This window comes from Hemitrygon akajei, unplaced genomic scaffold, assembly GCF_048418815.1.
Source record: "Hemitrygon akajei unplaced genomic scaffold, sHemAka1.3 Scf000037, whole genome shotgun sequence".
NCBI classification, from domain to species: Eukaryota; Metazoa; Chordata; class Chondrichthyes; order Myliobatiformes; family Dasyatidae; genus Hemitrygon; species Hemitrygon akajei.
Genome location: NW_027331923.1, coordinates 8,656,287 through 8,671,872, shown reverse-complemented (window position 1 = coordinate 8,671,872; position 15,586 = coordinate 8,656,287). Strand labels below are relative to the sequence as shown.

The 15,586-nt window shown below is 46.0% G+C and overlaps 1 long non-coding RNA gene across 1 annotated transcript; it reads right to left on the bottom strand.

Annotated features, from left to right (window-relative positions):
• Nucleotides 1–7,420: 7,420 nt before the first annotated feature.
• Nucleotides 7,421–15,303, bottom strand: LOC140720183 (uncharacterized). The gene is made up of 5 exons (XR_012097123.1): nt 15,234–15,303; nt 12,437–12,459; nt 12,244–12,362; nt 8,683–8,798; nt 7,421–7,602 (listed from the first exon to the last, which is right to left on the bottom strand). It is a non-coding gene; the product is annotated as an uncharacterized lncRNA (long non-coding RNA).
• Between the last annotated feature and the right edge of the window lie 283 nt (nt 15,304–15,586).

Below are 15,586 nucleotides of genomic sequence, written 5' to 3'. Positions count from 1 at the left end.
ATTCTTTGCCAGTTTTCTACAAGATCCAAAGCTCCACAGATCTTGTAATTATCGGCAAATTTACCAACACAGCCATTTCCATCTTCATCCAGGTCATTTATATACATCACAGACAGCAGAGCTCCCAGCACAGAACCCTGTGGAACACCGCTAATTGCAGGCTTCCGGCTCCAATAAGTCCCTTCAATCACTACACTCTGTCTTCTGTGTGCAAGCCTATAATTTTATTCAGAGACTCGTGGATGCCTGGTATGGTGGTAAAAGGAAATACATGAGAGGTTCTGAAGAGTCGTGTGGGATAGGCACATGGATGTCAGGAAGTTGAGGGATATGAACATGGTGTAGGTAGGACGGATTAGTATTCGGGTGTTTTTGATTTGCTTTGCATCTGGCTCGGCACAACACGGTGGGCCGAATGGACGGTTCCTGTTCTGTACTCTTCTATGTTCCATGTGTCGAGTAAAGCATAAACCATTTGTCTGTTCCCACCTCCTCACCACAATGTAATAGTTATCTTGTGCTTATGCGGGCGGAGGGAAAATCATCGCTCTTGTGCTTCTTGATTTCGTCTCTGGGGATTCAGTGTCACTCAACCCTGCCACTTTACTCTGGCCCGCGCCTTCGTTAACTCAGTTAACCATGCCTTAATGAGATTTTCCTCCCCCTTACACAAATTTCAGGCTTATTGTTATGAATATGCTAAGGTGATAGGATTACTGCGTGATTGAAGTGGGGGATGATGTTGGATTGCAGGGAATGAGTGTCGAGGTGTGGGTTAGGGTTTACACGGGTGTGTAGGAGGGGAGTAGGTGTTAGTTTAGCGTAGGGTCGGGAGATGGAGATGCAGGTCTCCACATGGGGAGAGAGCGGGGTGGATGAGAGCTGGTGTTAAGTGAGCTTGTTCGTGGGGCTGTGGCCAGAGTTAGTCGGGGTGCAGTCCGGGATATTTGTGTTGTAGGATTATGGTTAACGGTAAGGCTGGCGATGTACATGTTGGGCTGGGGAGACAGACTTGTGGAGTTTAGGGTAAACCGGAATGTGCGGCTCTGGCAGAACAACTTTTATCTGCCCCACGCCTTTCATTAACCTAGTCCAAAAAACACGGCTTAATTAACCAGGTGTGTAATGGAACGCGTCATCAGTAATGTAAACTGTTTTCGTTGGGGGTAATTCAGGACTTTAATCACTCGATGCCCTCACCAGGGCGACCCAGCAGGGTTGCTCAGGCCAGGCTTGTGACACTCCCACGGGCAAAGATAATGGAAACCATGACATCCCGAGTTTAAGGTATTTCAGATCTCGTTATTTGATTCTACTTTAACAATTTCGGTCTGAGGCTTCATCTCGAAGTAAGACGGAACCTCCCTACTTTAAGTTTACGGTAATCTGTATTTTGCATCTGGGTGTGGTGGGTCGTCCGGTGTATATTAACAGGGTTTACTGGAGATTCAGAGTCACTCCACCCTGTCACTGAGAGTTTAGGGCAACTTGTTTTCTGTGGTTCCAGTTTAACTAATCGGATCCCTCTCGCCTTCTTGGTATCTTGGCCTTTTCACTGACTGGGAAAACGAAGAGTATGTCGCTGTTTGATTCGGTTGTGATTATGGGGGCAGTGGGAAAATCATCCCTTGTGTTTCTTGATCTCTTCACTCGAGATGCAGTATTACGCAACCCCACCAAGTTGTCCTGGCCCATACATCAGTGTTAGTTCAGTTTAGGATTTAGTGACAGGAATCTGCGAATTTCGATTTCAGTTTATGATTTACGGTCAGACATGTGGGGCGTTTCAGATCTGATTCGCGTTTAGGGACAGGGATGAGGTCAGATTATATTTAAGGTGAGGGATGTGGAGAGTCAGAGGTCAGGTAAGCTTTTGCTTGGCCTCCACAGGTGCACGTGGCAACACATTCCACAGATTTACCACCCTCCGACTAAAGTAATTTCTCCCTATGTCCGTTCTTAAAGGTCGTCTTTCAATCCTGAAGTCGTGTCCTCTTGTCCTAGAATCCCCTACCATGGGAAATAACTTTGCCATATCTAATCTATTCTGGCCTTTTAACACTTGGAATGTTTCGTTGAGATCCCCCTTCATTCTCCTGAACTGCAGGAAAGACAGCTCAAGGGCTGCCAGACGTTCCTCATACGGTATCCCGTTCATTCCTGGAATCATTCTCGTGAATATTCTCTAAACCCTCTCCGATATCAGTATATCATTTCTAAAATAAGGATTCCGGCCTCTACATTAATCGAAAGTTTTTCTCAAGCTTTGTTATGTCCCAGTTTGGAATAAAAATTAGAAGTAGAACTTTTGATCCCCGGTTCGATTTTGAGAGAAGATGGGGCTCTTTTGCCAAATATGATCATTTAATTTGAATTATTTTATAAGGTTTCCTTCCAATCTTATTCTATATAAACATGAATTAGCGGTTGATGACTCTTTTTCTTTATTTATATAGATGATGGTAAGACGTATTGCTCCGAGGGGGTTGATTCCTCATCGTTTTTGTTTCCCTTTTTTTTTGTCGTCAGTGTTTTTTTTCTTAGTTAGACGGGGGTTCTTTTTTTTCCTACTTTTCTTCATATATAATTTTTTTTCAATTTCATATATTACAATCAGCTTGCTTTCTTCAGCTTTATTAATTGTATACATATTAATTTGTTGAAATGTATCATTTTATAGCAGTAGAAGATTATGTACTGTTACGTATTCAGGCAACAATAATTATAGATGAGTTAGACGAAGGGTTTTATAACAAATAACACGTTTATTAAACACTGATAACAAACCCCCTTCAAATGTAAACAAACCCAAACAATGATCCGAGCTCAGCTGCTCAAACAGTCCTTCATAGCTTTGCAGTCCCAAACAGTCTTTAAAGCGGTATTGAAAGGAACTCAGTTCTTTTAAAGCGATATGCCGAAAGAAAACAGCATTTTAAAACGATATGCCGACAGTTCAAAAGCTCACGGTACTTTTAAAAGGAGAGACTTTTTAAAGCGATGTAAATTCTCTTCCACGTCGATGTCCTTCGATTCCCAGCGTCGAACTCCCACGTCGAATTTTATTAAATATAACAACTTAAAGTGACTGACCTTCCTTCCACAATATTCTCAATCTCCCGCTTTTTCCAGCGGAGACTATCGTGAGAATAGTAAACGAAATCCTTCCGAATGAGGATCACACAAGGTCGAAGTCAATCCATCGTCGGAAATCGATTCTTCTCTTCACTCTCCATTAGCAAAGAAACCGTTGGCTCTGACCTTTTAAACTTTAGGCATTATATAAAACTTCATTTTTAACTAAACTGCGTCATCACATTAAATCACACAGTAACATGAAGTCATCTTGGCAAATCCTGCCACGAACTGCCCCACCTGACAGGGTGGGTCTTCCTTTTATACCCTGTAGAAAAAACCTGTCACATGACCTCTACTGGCGGGAAAATGACATCACTCCACCATTACCTCATGTCCAGTATAACTTCAACCCCAGTCACGTGACAAGGGTACCACTGTCACGTGTCACGGGTACGTAACAGTACCAATAAAAAGATCCTAAAAATGAGAAGTGAAGGAGTCCGAAACTGCATGCAATACTCTGTGTGGTCTGGGCAGTGCCTTGTAGAGCATCAACATCTCATCCCTGTATTAATATTCTACACCTCCAGAAATAAACGCTGACATTGCATTTGCCTTCTTCACCACCGACTCAACCTGGAGGATAACGTTTAGAGTATTTTGAACAAGGACTCCCAAGTCCCTTTGAACGTCTGCATTTTGAATTCTTTCACCATCTAAATAATAGTCTGCCCGTTTATTTCTTCCACCAAAATGCATGGACATACAGTTTCCAACATTGTATTTCATTTGCCTCTTCTTTGCCCATTCCCCTAAACTATCGATGTCTCTTAGGCCCTGAGACTTAGGGGGCCTGAAGGGACAGGAATCTGCGGATTTAGATTTCAGATGATGATTTATAGTCAAACATGTGAAGTGCTTCAGGGCTGATTAGCGTTTAGGGACGGGGTCGTGGCTGGGTTATAGGCCACTTATGTTTAACGTCAGGGATGTGGGGAAGTAGCGGTCAGATTGGCGTTTGGGGAAATGGTGGTGGTGGTCTGGATGTCTGGTAAGGTTTTATGGAGAGGGAAGTGTGGTGCTGGAGGTCAGATTAGATTCAGGGTTTAGACTGAGAGATGTGGGGTGCCAGAGGTTTTTAGAGTTCAGATTGAGGTTTAGGGACAGTGTTGAGGGGATTTAGAGTTCAGTTTATGATTTAAGGAATGGGATGTTTGGAAGTTAGTTTTCATATTAGGGTAAGGGGCGGAGATGTAGGAGGTTACAGTGCAGATTAGGATCAGGGATTGGGATGGAATTAATGGGAGGACAGATTCATGTCAGGTGACGGGTTTTGGGGTGTTAGAAGTCAGGTTAGGCATACGGCAGGTTTGTGAAGGATTTAAGTGTCGGATTGGGTTTAATGACAAGCATGTGGGTGAGGTAGATATCATTTTGGGTTTAGGGACAGGAATGTGTGGAGTAAAAGCTTACAATGTGGTTTAGGGACAGCGATGCCAGGTAGTTCGAGGTCACATGAAGCGTTAGACGTCAGATATAGGAACTTAGAATTCAGATGATGATTAAGGCAGGGTCGCGATGTTTTAGTGGTCAGATAGTGGTCCCACTATCAAGGGACTAAATGACTACAGGCCTGTTGCTTTGACATCTCTGGTCATGAAGTCCTTTGAGAGACGAGTGTCGGCTCACCTGAAGGACATCATGGGCCCCCTGCTGGACCCCCTGCAGTTTGCTTATCGGGCAAATAGGTCAGTGGATGATGCGGTCAACATGGGACTTCATTACATTCTACAACACCTCGACAACCCAGGAACTTCTGTGAGGGTCCTGTTTGTTTACTTCAGCTCGGCGTTTAACACCATCGTCCCAGAAATCCTCCACTCCAAACTCACCCAGCTTACTGTCTCCCCCGCCATCTGTCAGTGGATCACAAGCTTCCTGACTAACAGAGTGCAGCAAGTGAGCCTGGGGAGCATCATCTCTAGCACCCGGACAATCAGTACCGGATCCCCCCAGGGATGTGTGCTCTCCCCACTGCTCTTCTCCCTTTAAACTAATGACTGCACCTCACAGGATCCATCTGTTAAACTCCTGAAGTTTGCAGACGACATAACTGTCATTGGCCTTATCCGAGACGGTGATGAGTCTGCATACAGACGGGAGGTGGAACGGCTGGTCCTCTGGAGTGGTCAGAACAATCTGGAGCTAAATACGCTCAAGACTGTGGACTTTAGGAGGAGGCCCCCAATACTCCCCCCACTCACTATACTCAACAGTATTGTGTCTGCTGTGGAGACCTTCAGATTTCTGGGTGTCACAATCTCCCAGGACCTGAAGTGGACACCCAACGCAGACACTCTTATCAAAAAGACTCAGCAGAGGTTGAATTTTCTACGTCAATTCAGGAAGTACAACCTGTCTCAGGAGCTGCTGATTCAATTCTATTCAGGAATAATCCAGTCTGTTCTCTGTTCCTCCGTCACTGTCTGGTTTGGATCAGCTAGCAAACAAGACAAGAATAGACTCCAAAGAACCGTCAGGGCTGCGGAAAGGATTATTGGTGTGAAGCTGCCCTCGATCCAGGACTTATATGCATCTAGAGTCAGGAAGCGAGCAAGCAGCATTATTGTAGACCCATCACACCCTGGACATCACCTGTTCCAACTCCTTCCTTCTGGTAGGCGCTTTAGATCACTCTATGCCAGGACAAATAGGTACAAGAACAGGTTCTTTCCGTATGCCATCAGTGTTATCAAGACTTGAATTTTAGTTTATTATAAATCAAGTCCACCCGTACATTCAACTAGAAGGACCTCATTGCATAGAGTTTATGATTATTTGCACTATTGTTTTGTTTGTTTTTAATTCTGTACAGTGAGAGCTCAGTGAAACCGGCATCAAATTCCTTGTATGTGTCCTCATACTCGGCGATAATAAAGGATTCTGATTAGGAATTAGGGACACTGATGTGTTTGTGTTTATAATGGCGGGGGGAGTGTGGAGATTGAACGTCAGATTGGAGCATGGGGACTGAAGGTACGTCTTGGCCAGAAATGTCAACGTTTTGCAATTTTCAATAGATGATCCCTGACCTGCTCAGTTCCATAAGAATTTTGTGCGTTGCCTATCTGACCACTTGTAATCTTAATACTTGCCGTGCGGTTGCCTCTCAGTTTGATGCCTGGCCGACCTGTCGCTTTAACACAGGTCACCTTGTACTGGCAGCAACTTCGTACCCCTTTTCTGCACTCTCTCTCAAGTACACACACACACACACACACACACACACACACACACACACACACACACACACACACACACACACACACACACACACACACACACACACACACACACACACACCACAATCATTCACGATCTCCCAGTCTCTCTTTACCCCGCCCCCACGCAAGCACTCCACTCGGCCAATATCTGACTTCTCTCTCTTGCAAGCACTTTCCAATCTCCCTCCATTTTCTCGCGGTCCACAGCACTGCTGCTTCCAATGCCCCTTTCAACAGGACGGCCGCCCGGGAATAACAGCTGAGTGACGAGACGGTTAATGAGAAGATCTGGAGCCCGGACTGGATACATTGAAGCTGCATCTAGGTTGCGCTCAGGCCGCGACTTTATTAATGAATTGAACCACCGAGGTGATCGGGTATTTCACCGCGCTGATCACCTGCTCCCTGAATTTCGACTGAGTCACCGCGTAAATAAATGTGTTCGTGCACAAGCTCAAATTCCTCATCAAAACGCCGACCGCATGAAATATCCATTCGGAATCATTGAAATTGTTACCAATTGCCTTGACCTGATAATATATGAAATTTACAACAGTTGTCATCCATAGGAGGATGAAGCTGCCGGAGAGGGTGAAGAGTAAAACCACAGACCTCCTCCTGCTCTCCATCTCCGGGTCACTGCGGTTCTCCCCCTTGCTCTGACCCTTCAGCCCCTTACGGACTCTGCTGGCCACTAAAATGTGCCTGACTGTCAGAGCGTTGAGGAGCAGGATCACAGCAAAAGGGAGCAACGGAGTTAAAACAGTCTCCACCCAAGCCTGTGCTACCCACGCGGGGTCAGTTTTAACTTTGTCCCTGAGTCCACAGAACCACGGCACATTGTCGATGATCATTTTAGGTTCTAAGAGGAAGTAGCGGGGAATGTTTTTCAGACAGAACAGTACGCTGGTGTTTGTTAGAACCACAGCCGCAGTTTTCCCGGTGCAATATTTTGTTTTCAGCTTCTGACAGCAAATGGCGACAAACCGATCAAAGGTGAAAGTGACGGTGAACCAGACAGAACAGTCTGTGGCTGCGAACCTCAGTACGTTGATAACCCTGCACACAGGGGTAATGTTCAAAAAACTGTGCTTAAAGTAATTGTTTTTTATCCGGTATAAAATGCCTTCGAAAACAATAGTCAGTCGATCCGCCGCTGCCATGGCCACCAGGTAGCGAGTGGTGCAGGTAGAGAGGCCGCACTTTCCCCGGGACAGGATCACAATTGCCAGTAAATTCACTGCAGAAAGGAAGAGAGAGAGACAGGGTGCGAGAAGAGGGAAGAGAACAGACACACGGCATTATTGAACACAATCACCGTGTTTCGGCTAAAGTTCAGAAGTGCGAGAATTTGTAACCAGCTGCTAATCTATCATCTGACATGCCTCACATTATCTCTGAACTCTTTTCTTCACTGTGCAAATAAGGGGATCTGTGACTGATGTTCGGTGCTAAAAACCAGCTGCATGAACGACAGCGATCGATGCTAATCCTGATTCCATCTCTGATGGGGCCGGTTTCTCTGACTGAGCCGTGACTGAGCAGGCCGCGAGGAACTCGGCATCTGGTGGGGCTGAGGAGGGGCAACGCACACAAAGCAATGGATGGTCACGGCAGCTCGAGGGCTTTTATTGAATTGAACAAACACCGACCGTGTCGGGCCCTTCTTCAGGACGAAACGATGCTCCAATTTACGACGGGTCTCAGCGGGAATGTCGGGTCAATTTAGTAAACAGTGGCTGAATGGCTCCGTTAATGGATTAATTCTACAACGCAGAGCAATTCCATAACAAACTTCAGTATGTCCGAGGACACTGATTCAGCTGATAAGACCCAATTATTGACCAGCAGACAGTGGGATCCGACGATGACAGACTCAGCAGGGAGACATAAAACACAGGACCAGGTGTTCAGTCTGATCAATATCTCAGAGACAGTCAACTTCACCATGTAAAACCCTCCCGGTCGCCCAGTCGCATCTTCGGTGCGGGGAAAATGCCTCTCTCCAGCATGGGGCATAACTCTGAACGAATTCCCAGTAAAACCCTTCCAATCACACCTTCCCGGAGAGTTTCACTGGGACTACTCTGGAAAAGGTGTAATTAAAGGGACGAAAAACGTCCGGGTCGATCCCTGCCGGTGGAGGTTGTGACAGAAGTTTTGTTTCACTTGTCATTAAATATGAAAAATCGGATGTCGAATTGACAGGATTGATATTTCTGACGGATATATGTGTAATAGTCATCAAGTTGGAAGCTGGTAAACTGATCGGAAAAAGGTTAATACATAGAAATACCAGACATGAAGTGTGCACACTCACCGGGAACTCCAAAGACAGCAATGAACACGTACAATATTTTCCGCACACTCTTGTAAGTATCCCACATTGAAGACATTTTCTCTGTCCAGTGATTCGTCCCCCGTGCTACCGGCGATCTGTCGGAATGGAATGTTAAAGCAGCAGAAGCCTAGGGTTTTTAATAGCATTTAGCGAATCCACCGGGACAGACTTAAACAGATTTAGAAACAAAGATATTGAAACTATTTCCAAACCGATTACGTCAGACACGTGCAATCCCCATGGTGACAGATCGCGATTAATTTAGTGAATTAATTGTGAAACGGCAAAGAATGGATAATGTGATGGTATTAAGGGCTGTAAATTGGGAGTAGCATTCTTCCAGCAAAACACCATCAGACCCATCTCACCACCTCTTGCTTGTGTCTGTGTGACCTTTGACCTTTAGTTGAGGAAATTGTATAGAAGATCCTCTGGAATAAAACTATCTCTCACTGTCATTCTGCAGCAAGTCTGATCGCACCTCACCTGAATGCGACCTTAAACACGGGAAAATCTCCATATACTGGAAATGAACTCAACACTCGCATTTCAATGCTACTTCCCATTCCCATTCCGACACGTCAGTCCGTGGCCTCCTCTCCTGTGCGATGAGGCCACTCAGGTTGGAGGAGCAACACTTTATATTCCGTCTGGGTGGGATCCAACCGGATGCCGTGAATATTGATCACTGGAACTTTCCGTCAATCTGCACCCTCTTCACCATTCCCCCCATTCCTGTTTCCCTCTCTTGCCTTATCTCCTTATCTGCCGATCAACTCCCTTCCTCTCGCCCTTACCCTTTTTCCATGATCTTGTACCCTTTCCTATCAGATTTTTCTCTCTCCAACTATTTATCTCTTTCACAAACTCACTTCACCCCGCCCCAGTCTCGCATTCACCTATCTCCTACCACATTGTCCGCCTTCTTCACTCCTCACACCTCCCCGCGTCCTTTTGCTCTAAATTATCTTTCTTCTTCCAAGTCCGTTTTAAGGGTTTCGGCCCGAAATGTCGACAATACACTTTTCTACAGAAGCTCCCTGGACTGCTGAGTTCCTTCAGTATTTTGTAGGTGTTGCTTTGAATGTAACTTGATCCATCTTTCCTGATTATCACTAACCCCCCTCAGGGTACCGGGGGTATTCCAAATTTTATCCTGGGTCAAAAACATGTCTACGTTCATCACCATTGAAAAAAATGTTGACTCTGAGAAAAAGATACACTGCCTCATTGTGAGCATGTTGTAATCATAACACCCTGTAACCTCATCAGGACCCACCCCTAACCCTACTCCCTGGCCTGCACACTCAGCTGTCTCAGTGGGGGGTGAGCATGTTTTAATCATAACACCCTGTAACCTCACCAGACCCACCCCTAACCCTACTCCCTGGCCTGCACACTCCGCTGTCTCAGCTGGGGGGGTGAGCATGTTTTAATCATAGCACCCTGTAACCCCACCAGGACCCACCCCTAACCCTACTCCCTGGCCTGCACACTCCGCTGTCTCAGCTGGGAGGGGGTGAGCATGTTTTAATCATAACACCCTGTAACCTCACCAGGATCCACCCCTAACCCTACTCCCTGGCCTGCACACTCCGCTGTCTCAGCTGGGGGGGTGAGCATGTTTTAATCATAACACCCTGTAACCTCACCAGGACCCGCCCCTAACCCTACTCCCTGGCCTGCACACTCCACTGTCTCAGCTGGGGGGTGAGCATGTTTTAATCATAACACCCTGTAACCTCACCAGGACCCACCCCTAACCCTACTCCCTGGCCTGCACACTCCGCTGTCTCAGCTGGGAGGGGGTGAGCATGTTTTAATCATAACACCCTGTAACCTCACCAGGACCCACCCCGGACCAGACTGCACGGCTCACAAACTCAGCAGTCTCGGCTGGGGGTAAGTATATATTAATAATAACACCCGAAAGTGCCACCGAACACGACGGAGAGCTGGAGAGGCGGAGAAGATAGTTTAGTTGTCGATGTGTGTACATCCGTGGGCGTGTGACTGTGTGTTTATGCCTTTGACCATACGAGGGGTGATTGATAGGTTCGTGGCCTAAGGTATAAGGATTCAATTTTAGAAAATTCAATTTAGATTTCAAGTTGAACTCAGTCATGTTGTGAGCACTGCTTCCTAAGGTTTCTTTTAACTACTCAGCTCTGGTTCAATACATAACACCCAATCCAGTAGAGCTATTCCCCGAGTAGGCTCAACGACAAACTGCTCTAGAAAGCCATCACATTGCATTCAACAAACTCACTCTCTTGAGATCCTTTACCAACCTGATTTTCCCAATTGCCCTGCATGTTGAAATCTCCCATGATTATCATAACATTGTCCTTTTCATCAGCCTTTTCTATTTCCAGTTGTAATCTGTGGGTCACAACCCACTGACTGTTGGGAGGCCTGTATATGACTGGTGTCAGTGTCATTTTTACTTTTGCAGTTCCTTACCTCAACCCACAAGGATTCAACATCTTCCAATCCTATGTCACATGTTGCTACTGATTTTCCAGCAGAGCCACACCACCCCATCAGCCTTCCTTCCTTCCTCCGATACATTGTGTAACCTTGAACATTCAGCTCCCAACTACAACCATCCTTCAGCCACGTTTCCGTGATGGCCACAACATCATACCTGACAATCTGTAATAGTGCAACAAGATCATCCACCTTATTTCTCATACTCCATGCATTGAGATATAACACTTTGTGTACTGTATCTGCTACCCTTTTTAATTCTGCATCCCTAATGCACTGATACTCATCCTGCTGGCTGCAATTTTGTCCGCGCATCTGTCCGCCCTATCTGACAGTCTGACTGCACGCTATCTTTGCATTTTTATCATCAGTCCTATCCAGAGTCCCTTCACTCTCGTTCCCACCCCACTGCCAAATTAGTTGAAACCCTCCCTAACAGCTCTATCGAACCTCTCTCAGAGAATATTGTTCCCCCTCGGGTTCAGGTGCAACCTGTCACTTTTGAACAGGTCATACTTCCCCCAGAAGAGATCCCAATGATCCAAGAATCTGAAGCTCTGCCCCCTGCACCAGCTTCTCAGCCACACATTCAGGAGGGGGTGGGGTGAAGACCTGTGTCAGTCAGAGTCTGCACTCCCAGCTCACAAAGGACTTGTGTATTTCCCTGACAATCCCGGTCACCACACTGATACCTGCTTTTATTCCCTACAATATTATCGTCAGTATTAAATTCCCAGCTCCTGTGGAAGGATTCAAATTCATGTTTTGGCGTGTTAGTGCAGTGTGCCTGGGATCGGGACACAGTGGTTCATCTGCCAGTCCCGTGTATTGGTTGTATTGTGACCCTGTGCTGGTGTGTCCAGGGGTCTGACTTCTCCAGCTGACCATGTGACAGTGATGCCTCCCAGTCGGTGGGGTTGATGTGGAATAAACTTTGGTTCCCCTTAATTATAATTATAAATATAGGTTCTCCTCCTATAATTATAGACAATCCTTGCTTCAAATTAGAACGCAACTGAACAAGGAGAAATGAGTCTTTGTAAGTTTTACCTCGGTCAATGGCATCAAGTGTTTCTCTCAGCACTGTGTTCAACAAATAGAGGTGATCGAATTTTTCAACCGGTAGGGCCTCATCTGTCACTGACAATTCCTGGACATCATCACTGATTCTGTAAATATTAAACTGCTGGTTATGAACTGCAATTTTGAACTATACAGGTTTTCACTAAAAAGTATGTCCTACCTCCTGTTCCAATGAGCTTCCTCCTGAAATAAATCAAACATAAATCTGATTAGACTTGGACTTACTGTCCACATCCTGAATTTCATCCAAATCATTATAAGGTGTTGAAAATTCCCACTCCCGCAATCACTCACACACACGGACAATAGAGAACCACGGGGTAAATGACAGGGAAAGTTTCTGAATGTCAGACCATTACTAAGAGGATGAAACTTACAGGGAAGACAGGACAGGTTGTCCATTTTCATCTGGATATGATATCAGGGTGACAAGATGGAGGAATTTAAGATCAGTGATGGATTTAATTGTGAGAGGTGGGGGGTGAAGTACCGCTCTTTATGGGAAGAATTGTGGGAGATGAAATTCCAGATGGATTTTAATAAATCCCATAAGAAATTTAGTGAAGAGGAACTCGCTGCCACAGGAGTGGTTGAAGCGGAACAGCAGAGATTGAATGTAATGGGGAAACTGGATAAACACGTCAGCGACCATCCAGTTTGGGGCTCTGTTGCTGGGTGTGGTGAGTATGTGGGAGGAGAATTTTGAAGCAGGGAAATTGATAGAAGATGATGGACCGAATGGCCTGTTTCTGATGGAGACTGGACGAGATGTACCCCAGGCCACTGTGGGAGGAGATTGTTTCTGATGGAGAGCGGACGAGATGTACCCCAGGCCACTGTGGGAGGAGATTGTTTCTGATGGAGACCAGACGAGATGTACCCCAGGCCACTGTGGGAGGAGATTGTTTCTGATGGAGACCGGACGAGATGTACCCCAGGACACTGTGGGAGGAGATTGTTTCTGATGGAGACCGGACGAGATGTACCCCAGGCCACTGTGGGAGGAGATTGTTTCTGATGGAGACCGGACGAGATGTACCCCAGGCCACTGTGGGAGGAGATTGTTTCTGATGGAGACCGGACGAGATGTACCCCAGGCCACTGTGGGAGGAGATTGTTTCTCATGGAGACTGGATGAGATGTACCCCAGGCCACTGTGGGAGGAGATTGTTTCCGATGGAGACCTGACGAGATGTACCCCAGGCCACTGTGGGAGGAGATTGTTTCTCATGGAGACCGGACGAGATGTACCCCAGGCCACTGTGGGAGGAGATTGTTTCTGATGGAGACCGGACGAGATGTACCCCAGGCCACTGTGGGAGGAGATTGTTTCTGATGGAGACCGGACGAGATGTACCCCAGGCCACTGTGGGAGGAGATTGTTTCCGATGGAGACCTGACGAGATGTACCCCAGGCCACTGTGGGAGGAGATTGTTTCTGATGGAGACCGGACGAGATGTACCCCAGGCCACTGTGGGAGGAGATTGTTTCTCATGGAGACTGGACGAGATGTACCCCAGGCCACTGTGGGAGGAGATTGTTTCTGATGGAGACCGGATGAGATGTACCCCAGGCCGCTGTGGGAGGAGATTGTTTCTGATGGAGACCGGACGAGATGTACCCCAGGCCACTGTGGGAGGAGATTGTTTCTCATGGAGACTGGATGAGATGTACCCCAGGCCAGTGTGGGAGGAGATTGCTGAGCCTCTGGTGATTATCTTTGCATCATCAATGGGGACCAGAGGTTCCAGGGGATTGGAGGGATGCAGAGGTCATTCCCTTATTCAAGAAAGGGAGGAGAGATAGCCCAGAAAATTATAGACCAGTAAGTGTTACTTCAGTGGTTGGTAAGTTGATGGAGAAGATCCTGAGAGGCAGGATTTATGAACATTTGGACAGGCATAATATGATCAGGTTTAGTCAGCATGGCTTTGTCAAAGGCAGGTCGTTCCTTATGACCCTGATTGAATTTTTTGAGGATGTGACAAAACACATTGATGAACGTAGAACAGTAGATGTAGAGTATATGGATTTCAGCAAGGGATCCAAGGGGACATTGATTTGTTCAACCAGAATTGGCTTGTCCACAGAAGACAAAGTGTGGTTGTAGACAGGTCATATTCTGCATGGAGGTTGGTGACCAGTGGTGTGCCTCAGGGCTCTGTTGTGGGACCCCTTCTCTTTGTGATTATTATAAATGCCCTGGATGAGGAAATGGAGGGATGCGTTAGTAAATTTGCTGATGACACAAATGCTGGGGATGTTGTGGATAGTGTGGAGGGCTGTCAGAGTTTACAGCAGGACATCGATAGGATGAAAACTGGGCTGAGAAGTGGCAGTTTGGAGTTCAACCCAGATAAGTGTGAGGTGGTTCACTTGGTAGGTCAAATATGATGGCAGAATATGGTATTAATGGTAAGACTCTTGGCAGTGTGGAGGATCAGTTGTCTGGTGAAAAACAGTTTACTGCCATTTGTAAATGCTGTGTCTAGGAGCGATGCATCTGTTTTCTGTCTTTGATTGCCCTGTCTGCATTGTATTCCGTGTCACGTGATTGTAATGGTAACTAGTCACGTGTGTGGGGGTGTGGTAATAGTGAAGGGAATAAGTTACGTATTCGTGCTTTGTTCTGGGCAGTTTTGATCTGAGGACGGACAGATATCATATCATTTGTTAACCGCTTTGTTGCTGATTAATTTACGATTAATTACGCTGAAGTTTCATTGCTTCATGATTGTCTGTTGCAGATAAAGGATCGAATACAAATCTTCGACATTTTGGAAGGTGATTATTCGTGTGATTGACGTGTGCGTCATACAGGTCGAACAATCTGTGTGAGATCACCAGCAGCAGCAATTGATTTGTTAGAATTGGCCGCTGTGCTGTATTTATTTCAAATATACCACTGTTCATTTAGTGCCCTTTGACAGAAACAAATTGAAATGTAATCCCTCACCTTGAGAAATATCACACCGTCTTTTTGATCCATCTGTTCTTTTAACTTAGTGATTTCCTCCTGAATAATCCTTATATTCTCTTGGAGAGCTAGAAGATTTTTCTCCATTGTGTCGAGAATCCTCTTCTCTTCTTCTCTGATATCCCTGAGTAAGCTCTGCTCTTTCTCAGTGACAATCTGGCGCAGTTCAGCAAACTGGGATGTGATGTGGGTCTTAACGCTGTGTGACTGTTCCTGTCGAATGAAAAGTGAAGATTAATTTACTGTATTGCTGTGTGTATTTCCTGATGACATTAAGGAGACCATTTGGTCCATTAATGTCCATGCTAGCTCTGAAACATTCCCATCAACCC